Source organism: Rhamphochromis longiceps, linkage group LG7, assembly GCF_057381845.1.
Source record: "Rhamphochromis longiceps isolate RC_006_pf linkage group LG7, R_longiceps_female_GT1.1, whole genome shotgun sequence".
NCBI classification, from domain to species: domain Eukaryota; kingdom Metazoa; phylum Chordata; class Actinopteri; order Cichliformes; family Cichlidae; genus Rhamphochromis; species Rhamphochromis longiceps.
In genome coordinates this window covers 62,882,389-62,892,074 of record NC_140563.1, presented here as the reverse complement: position 1 = coordinate 62,892,074, position 9,686 = coordinate 62,882,389, and the positions used below count along the sequence as shown (strand labels likewise).

Below are 9,686 nucleotides of genomic sequence, written 5' to 3'. Positions count from 1 at the left end.
TTGATTACTTTTCCCGTTTCTTTTATTGTTAACAACACAGGAGGGGAAAACGATACATTACTTCAGCAGTTCGCGCTTCGGAACAACAGGAACAGGAAGTGAAGTAATCTATAATCACCAAAATAAAATCCTTTTCAAAATAAAATGACAATCAGAAAACTTCTTTCACAACATAAAATAAATTAATATATTTACTCATGAGAACACAAATCTAACACCCCCCCTTGTTCTCATGCTGCTAGCCCATAGCATCTTATGCATTTCCAAAGAACCATTTTTGAAACTTTCTGAGTCTCACTCTTGTAACTGGTTTTGTTAGTATGTCTGCAGCCATTTCTTCTGATGGACAGTGTTCAATGCAGATTTTCCTTTCATTTACCGCTTCACGAATGAAGTGATATTTCACATCAATATGCTTTGACCTCTGTCTGTTCACTGGGTTTTTACTCAACGCAATGGCCCCTTGGTTGTCCCCAAACAGTTTAGTACATGTGTACCTTTTTCTGTCCATGCCGTTTAACAGTTGGGTTAAGTACATGCTTTCCTGAGTAGTGGTTGCAAGACCAATGTATTCAGCTTCACATGTTGAGAGTGCCACTGTAGGCTGTTTCTTTGTTTTCCAAGATATTACTGGTCCCTCTTTAGTAAGTGCAAAACAGTAGCCTGTTGTCAGAGTCAGAGTCACTGTAAGCAATTAGATCTAGATTCTCACTGCTTTTCTTAAAGATCAGTTCAAAGTCATTTGTGCCTTTTAGGTATCTGAGGACTTGTTTTGCCATTACTAAGTTCTCTCTCGTGGGTTGAGCTAGTGTTTGAGATAGTCTGCTAACAACCCAGCTTATATCTGGTCTCGTACACGTCATGGCATATATCAAACTGCCCACTATTTCTCTGTACTCTCTTGAGTTAACAGTCTCATTTGCATCACTTCCTCCACATGTAGTAGTGTCCGTTTTTAGTTCACACGGTGTGGATCTGGGTTTGCATTCAGACATCCCAAAGCGTTCCAACATTCTTTGAATGTACCTCTTCTGATTCATCCTGATTTCATTCTCTTTTTGTATAAACTGTATCCCAAGAAAACTGGATATTTTCCCCAGGTCTTTCATGTTAAACTTTGACCTCATTGTTTCTTTGAATGTGTTTAACAAGTTAGTATTGCTAGCCGCAATGATCAAGTCATCTACCCAGATGATAACGAGTAGAGTTTCATGTCCAATGTCCTTTCTGTATACACAGTGATCAGAAAGGTTTCTTTCAAAGTCATTTTGTTCAAGGTAGTCATTCAAGAGTTTGTACCAGTTTCTACCTGATTGTTTTAACCCGTAAAGGGATTTCTTTAATTTGTACACCAAGTTTTCTCCTGACTCTGTTTGCTCAAAACCTTCTGGTTGTTCCATGTATATTTCTTCCTCAATGGGAGCATGCAAATATGCAGTTTTAACATCCATTTGGTGGATAATAAGATCATTCTGGACTGCTATTTGCATTAGGGTTCGCACAGATGTCATGTTTGCTGTTGGTGCAAATGTCTCTTGGTAATCTATTCCTTGTGTCTGGTTGTAACCTTTTGCTACAAACCTGGCTTTGAATATTTGTCCTTGTTCATTTTCTTTGAGGGCGTAGACCCATTTTCCTCCAATGGTATTTCTACCAGTAGGTAAAGTAGTCAGTTCGAATGTGTCATTCTCCTTCAGAGAGTTGATTTCTTCTGTCATTGCCTGTTTCCACCTTGGTGCCTCTGGTGACATCAGCGCCTCTTTATAGGTTTGGGGGATTCCACAGGTTGCTCTGTAACAATAATCAACACTTACAGGGGTTTCATTTGCTAAATCTTTGCAGTTAGATGTGTAATCCTCTAAATATTTAGGAGGTTTCCTTTCTCTGTTAGGATAGCGCTCAGTTTGGTTTTGCTCATCACCCTCATTTCTTTCTATGTCAGGGTTTGGTTCATTTGTGTTGGTTTCCTCTTCTCTAGGAGGTATGTTCTCTGCTGCATTTTCATTTTGTTCTGTACTTTCTTTTAAAGGCACTACATGTTCATAAGTCTGAATTTCTGTGTCATATTCATCAGTCTGTGTTTGTTGTTCAACAGTGTTCTTCTTGATAAATCTCACGAGTCTGTGTTTTGACACTTTTCCTGTGTGAGGGTTATAGACCAGGTATGCTGGGCTATTTTTACTATAACCCACAAATATCCCTTTTTCACATCTGGGATCAAGTTTCTTGTGATCATGTATGTATGCATAACAGTCTGACCCAAATATCCACAGTTTTGAGAGATCTGGTCTTTTCCCTGTTAACATCTGATACGGTGTACTTTTAGTCCTGTTACTGTAGCATCTGTTGCGGGTGTGTGCTGCATTTTGGATGGCGTAAGGCCATAATTCTTTTGGCAGCTCTTTTTCTAGTAAAAGACACCTCCCCATTTCAAAGAGAGTTCTCCATTGCCTCTCAGCTGTGCCATTCTGATGGGGAGAATATGGCGCAGATGTCTCATGCTTTATACCCTTTTCCCTTAAAAGAGACTGGAAGGAACTGCTTGTGAACTCGGTGCCATTATCCGATCTAATGCACTTAACACTGCCGTATGGTGCACAGTCAGCTAGAAACTTTGCTGTGGCCTCTGTGGTGTCACTTTTCTGTTTTAGAAAGTAAACTGACACTGCCCCTGAAAAATCATCTGTAAATAATATAGCGTATTTATGACCACTTTGGCCACTAGGTTCAATGGGGCCCGCTAGATCAGTGTGCACCAACTGTAATGGGTCACTCGCTTTTGGGTCGCTTTGTCTGTTTCTGTTGTTAGTGAATTTCCCTTCTGTACACACATTACAATCTAACATGCCACTGCCTGTGATTTTCATGCCATCTACAACATCGGGTAGCTTTAACACATCACTAACATTACAATGTCCTAAAATTTCGTGCCATGTTTTCACATCACAAGCCAGATTAACAGTGTCACAGGACATCATGTCATTGTATGATGTTTCATTGTTTACCGTTTTCAAATAGTAGAGTCTGTTGTATTCTTCGATGGAGAAGACTGTCCCATCTTTGTTCACCAGTTCATTCTGTCCCTTCTTGAAGATCACCTGTGCTCCATAGTTTGTAGCTGCCTTCACTGAAAATATGCTCTGACGGTAGGATGGGATGAACAGGGCGTCTCTCAGTGTGATGGTGGTACAGTGTCCTTGTATGTCCCGTAGAGAGACGTTGGCATCTCCCCTCTTGAGTGCGACGTTGTTTGTCCTGGATCCATCAGCGAGCTCCATGTAGTGTTTCTCAGGATCAAAAGTCTCATCAAACTTTATGAACTTGTTCTTCTCTGTAATGATGTGTGAAGTAGCACCACAGTCCACCATTAGTCCTTCTCTTATTATGTCAGTAGGCAGAAGTCTTTGACTAACTTTAAATACAAAAGTCTGCTCTTCTTTCTTGTCCTCTTGTTTTACTACAGTTAGTTTCGCATCATCTCTGTATTTGGTTTTTCTTCTACATGTCTCATCACTGTGTGTCGAGCTTCTATGGTAGCTACACCACTTAGGTGTTCCCTTTTGGCGACAATCTTTTACAAAATGTCCTCGGTTTCCGCATCCATGGCAGGTGATTGATGTTAAATCAACCTTCATCACATTATCCGCTTTTACTTTGTTGTCGAATTTCTCGGTTTCCTCATAACTTCGTAGGTTGCTTTTGAACTGTGTGAATGTTAAATCTTCACTGCTTTGAGTTGTGTGAATAGCAAATGGCTTGTAAGTGTGGCACCCCTGTGAGGGAATGACCACATTAATGTTATTTTGTGTAAAACACTCATGTAACGGGACATTTTTCATTGCTATATGTATTTATTTTCAGTTCTTTAAGAGGATAGAAAATCCATGTAATAGGGATTCATTTTATGTTAGAAAGCAGTGAGGGCGGAACTTTGGTGCTTGCTCCGGGGTTTGGGGGTGCAGTAAGTCGAGCCCACCTTCCGCTGCTTCCTCAGACACGTTCTGGAGGAAAGCAGAGACGCATCGTGTCTTCCTTACTCCGCTCTTCACCTGCTTTTACAGGTCGGTAAATGGTGCTCGCACCGAAAATGTTGTTTATTGTTACCATGGTTACCCACGTTAACGTGAATGAGAGAGTTAGGGCGGTCCGCCCGAGTTGGTTACATGTGGACGCGGGAGAAAGCCAGAGGAGTGTCCCGTGCGACCGCGCCGCGAGCCCGCTCGTTGGGTGGAGCGCTCGTGAAGCAGAGTCAGTGCGCTCCTATGCTCGGTGCAAACGTGTTGTAATGCTCCAATCGAATCAGTTCTCTGAGATGTGAATGTTAATAGTTATGTTGAAAGTGACTGAGTAGATTAGCTAGTGTAACACAAGCACTCTGAGCAACTCTGTGTAGCTAACAGAGGCATTCACGGGTTAATTAAACAAGCTGTGTTTCATGATGCACTAAATAGTGATTTTGCCAGTAAATTACTGGAGGGAACAAATGTAATGTATTTACCAATGCTGTTATTGAATATAACTGTTTAGCCAGTAAGACACTGCAGAAGACAATGTGATGTGTTTATTGATATGATAAAAGAATGTAGTTGTTATGGAAAGAAGTGTGAACTTAAGAAACTGAACCAGTTAAAAAGAGTATATTTCACTGATGTTGTGAAATAAGTAAATGTAATTGATGTGAATGAGGAACCAGCTGAACAGTATATTGAAAGCTCATGTTTAGTGTTTTATAGCATTTATTTGTGTGAAATAAATCAGACTCAGACACGTTCTGGAGGAAAGCAGAGACGCATCGTGTCTTCCTTACTCCGCTCTTCACCTGCTTTTACAGGTAACATATTGTCATCGTGGTCTTCATCCTTGGGACCCGTAACAAATCTTGGGGGCTCGTCCGGGATCGGCGCCACCTTGTGGTCGGGGCTGATCCATAAATGACATCTGGGACCAGGACGCGAGCTGATGCTGGCTGAGCGAGCTGAGAGTTGGAGCCGAGACTGATCCATCGTCGTGCTGAGTGGCCCATTGAGAGGGACAGCAAGGAGTTGCAGCCATGGCCGAGGGAGGGAGGAAGAGCCTAGTGTGGGACATTAGGAGAAGCCTACTCACCCTGTCAGTGGGAGAACTCTACAAGATCGCTAAGAAGGTGGGTCCAGCGGACCCGGGTCAGCCAGAGCTCGACGCAACAGACCAGGAGGGCTGCTTTGACCACATCAGTTCTTTCATGTACAGTAAGCCACTGCTTGAGGCAGAAGATGGTGGGATGGTGGACTTGTTAATGTTAAAGGACTTCATTGATGATGTGATTGAAAATCGACAAGTATGTGATGATAGTGAGTACGCAGATTCACCTGTTACACAGACACTTACACAAACTCTGCAACCAGCTCACCCCTCAAGTGGCATGGGTGATAGTCCTACGCAACCTGTTCCGGTGACCACGATAGCTAACATGGTTAACCGGCCGCCAGTTGCAGGTACAACTAGTCTGACTGGCCTAGCTAGCTCTATCTCTGATATCACTAACACTGAGCTGCAGGAGATGTTAAATAGCTATGAGGCGCTTGGTAAAAAACTGAGACAAAGTGTAATGGTCCCCACTGAACAGTCACCTCGACAGCCAACAGGTTTGCTAGTTCAAGCTAACCTAACACAGAGCGACCCATTTCAACCCAACCCACCCGGGCAGTCACGGGCCCAGCCCACTCGTGAGGGGATGATCTCTCTGAGAGACCTCTCTTATCTCCAGAGAAGAGAATTTAGAGTACAAGGGGGTCAAGTTGGTGACCATTCATCCGACATTAGCTACAACAACATTTGCAAACAGATGGATGAGGGGATTAGAGAAGGCTTCCCTGACGCAGAGATAGTTCGTGGAGTGCTCAGGATAATAAAGCCTGGAACTTTTAAAGATATGCTAATCAATAAAGACGATTTGACTGTACTTGAACTGAAGGGGTTCCTCCAGGCCCACCTGAGAGAGAAAAATAGTACAGAACTCTTTCAGGAATTAATGTGTGCCAGACAAGACGAGAGTGAGACACCACAGCAGTTTCTCTACCGGGTGATAGGGTTGAAGCAGCGGGTCCTCTTCACATCCAAAATGTCTGATGCAGGCATAAAGTACAGTCCAGCTACTGTTCAGGATGTTTTCTTGCACTCAGTCTACCAGGGGCTTGGGTATAAGCACAGTGACATTAGGCGAGAGTTAAAACCTCTGTTGTCAAGCGGAGAGGTGAGTGATGAAACAATTTTGCGCCACATAATGAGAATCACTAGTGAGGAAAGTGAGAGGCAAAAGAGAATAGGCTCGTCCCGTCGACAGAACACAACTAACGCACATAGTGCTCAGTCTGAGCTCAACACCATCCAGGAATGTAGTAAGCAAGACCGACCAGTTGACATAACTAAGACTGACCCGATTAAAGAACTCACAGCTAAAGTTAATGAGCTCGCTGGGCTGGTGGAGGCAATGAGACAACAGACTCTAGCACGAGCCTCAGACCTAGCGAACCCATACTCACAAAACAGGTCAAGAAACAGAAAAGACAAAACCTTTGGGTGTCCAAACTGTGTTGAACAGAACCGTCCAGATTGTTGCCATTGCTTCATCTGTGGGGAAGAGGGTCACAGGGCGGTTGGCTGCTTAAAAAAATCTAAGAACCAGGGAAACGTGAACCGGTCTCTGCAGCGGGGCGCCCAGTGACCGAGTCCAAAAGAGAGCCCCACAGTGAGCGCTTAAGGGAGGTGAGGACCCAACCTAGCCTTAACAGTAGCAAACCCAGTCTCCCCTCACCAGTCACATCAGGAGTTAACCGGCAGCAGGGTGAGGCACTCGCTACGTCTGGTGTTATGACACCCCACACTAAACGTGGGGCAGTTGCTAAGCTAATTGGTAAGAAAGCCCTCATACAGTGTAATTTGAATGGCTTAGCAGTGAAAGCACTACTTGACACAGGTGCTCAAGTTAGCATCATAAGTCGAGATTGGAAAGACAGATACTTGCCTGACTTAGTCATGCGACCTCTGTCAGAGATCATCGAGGAAATTGATGAGTTGAAAGTGTGCGCAGTCAATGGGGAAACCATACCATTTGATGGCTGGGTACCCATCATGATCAACTTACCGGGGGGTGAAGACCCCAGCCTCTCCGTCAGTACTCCGGTCCTCGTCAGTACTTTGCCAATGGACAAACCATTGATCGGTTTCAATGTCTTGGAACAGATCATTGAGGGGCAACCAGAGCGGTTGATACCTACTCTTGTTACCTTGCTGTGCAATGCCATCTGTCTTCCCCCTGAGAAAGCTGAGGTGGTCGTAAGCTTCATCCAGACAGCAGAGCCAAACATGAAGCAAGGGCGCTTGAGAACAGGTGAAAGGGATGTGATTATCCCTGCTGGACAGGTCACCTGGGTAAAGTGCCGGGTTCCATCATTCATGAATCCACCTGATTGTTTGGTGCTGTTTGAGGCTGATGAGGGTAATCAGGCCCTAGAGCAGTTGGATGTTTGGACGGGGTTAGTTGAAATACAGAATCCAGCTAAGCCGTACGTCGCCATTGCCCTGAGTAACGACACCAAACATGATATCACCTTGACGAGGAAGACTGCCCTGGGCACCCTACAACCGGTTGAACGTATTGTGGAGGCCGAGGCCCCAAACGAGTCCCAACCTACCGTAACAGTTCGCGAGGTAACGGTGGAGCCAGCTGAACCTCTCCCAACGTCATGGCATCCGCCAGTGAACCTTGAACATTTGGAGGAGGAACAAAAAGAGATTGTGGAGAGAATGTTGTTCGACGAGTGCAGGGCCTTTGCGAGGGATGGGAATGATATTGGTTGTAATCCTGATCTGAAAATGGTGATAAACCTAAAGGATGACATACCAGTGCAGAGAGCATATACTTCCATACCTAAGCCGCTGCTACGGGAGGTTAAAGAGTACGTGCAAGACCTCCTGGTGAAGGGATGGATAGTAAGATCCAAGTCCTCTTATGCTGCTCCCATCGTGTGTGTACGGAAGAAAGACGGTTCACTCCGTCTTTGCATAGACTACCGTCTATTGAACCAGAAAACTGTTCCGGACCGACACCCACTACCTCGGATACGCGACCTGCTTGACACCTTAGGGGGATACTCCTGGTTCAGCATCCTTGATCAAGGCAAGGCTTACCACCAGGGGTTTGTGGATGAAGGCTCCCGCCATCTCACCGCCTTCACCACACCCTGGGGCCTATACGAATGGGTAAGAATCCCGTTTGGGCTCACTAATGCACCCGCCGCCTTCCAGAGAAGTATGGAAGAGATCTTAGGTTCGCTGAGGGATGACTGTTGCGTACCATACCTTGACGACATCCTCTGTTACTCACAGTCTTTTGAAGCCCATGTCGAGGTGGTCCGCAAAGTTCTTCAGGTCCTACAGGTCCACGGTGTGAAGCTGCGGCCTGAGAAGTGTGAGCTTTTTAAAGCAGAAGTTCGTTACGTGGGGCGCTTAGTTAGCGCTGAGGGCGTCAGGATTGACCCAAAGGATCTGGAGGCTGTCTTGGCCCTGAAGACCAAGTCACCGCAGACGGTGGGTGATCTGAGGCGGGTCCTGGGCTTCCTTAGCTACTATCGCTCTTTCATGCAGAACTTTTCGAGGATAGCTCAGCCACTGTACGAGCTACTCCAGAGCAAGTCTTCAGAACGGCCCACTCGTAGCCATCAGAGTAAAACCAAAGGGCCTCAAATGCCATCAAGGGCGCCCATAGACTGGACTCCTGAGCATCAGAGGGTACTGGAACAACTGGTCGACATGCTAGTCCATCCTCCAGTGCTAGCATATCCAGACTTTGACCAACCCTTTGTTTTGCACACTGATGCATCCGAGCAGGGACTGGGCGCTGTACTCTACCAACAGCAGGGCGGGAAGTTGCGCGCCATTGGCTATGGGTCACGAACCCTGTCGCCTGCTGAACGGAACTACCACCTGCACAGTGGCAAGTTGGAGTTCCTGGCTCTTAAATGGGCGGTGTGTGAAAAGTTCAGAGATTATCTGTTCTATGCACCACACTTCACCATTTACACAGACAATAACCCGCTTACGTATATCATGAGCACAGCTAAGCTGAACGCAGTTGGTCATCGATGGGTTGGGGAATTGTCTGATTTCCGATTTAGCATCAAATACAGGCCAGGAAAAACAAACATAGATGCCGACACGCTGTCCCGCGTTCCTCTGGATGTGAACAACCTTGCGTCAGTGTGCACCGAAGAGTTGTCACATGAGGTGGTGAGAGCGGCTTGGGAGGGAGCAAGAGTAGCCCAGCAGAAAGAAGTTGCGTGGGCGGCTGTCCTTTTAGCTTCCTCCCAGGATGTCATGCTGCAGCCAGGCGCGGCTCTCCAGGAAGTCAAACCTGATGACCTGATGCAGGCACAAAGGGATGACCCCACGATGAAGGAGGTCATCAGACTTAAAGAGTCTAATGTCAGACTCAGTGAGAGTATCAGGAGGTCGTTAGAAGGATCTGCTTGTAAACTCCTCCGCGAGTGGGACCGATTACACCTCGAAAGTGGAATCTTGTACAGACGAACACCCGAACGGAAACAACTAGTCCTACCTCTCCTGTACCAGCCTATGGTCTTGAAACATCTTCATGACCAGATGGGTCATGTCGGTACTGAGAGGGTCCTTCATCTCGCACGAGAGAG

General features: G+C 45.8%; 1 long non-coding RNA gene across 1 annotated transcript; it reads right to left on the bottom strand.

Annotated features, from left to right (window-relative positions):
* Nucleotides 1-927: 927 nt before the first annotated feature.
* Nucleotides 928-3,757, bottom strand: LOC146666641 (uncharacterized). Its single transcript, XR_014912787.1, has 2 exons — nt 3,006-3,757; nt 928-1,791 (listed from the first exon to the last, which is right to left on the bottom strand). It is a non-coding gene; the product is annotated as an uncharacterized LOC146666641 (long non-coding RNA).
* Between the last annotated feature and the right edge of the window lie 5,929 nt (nt 3,758-9,686).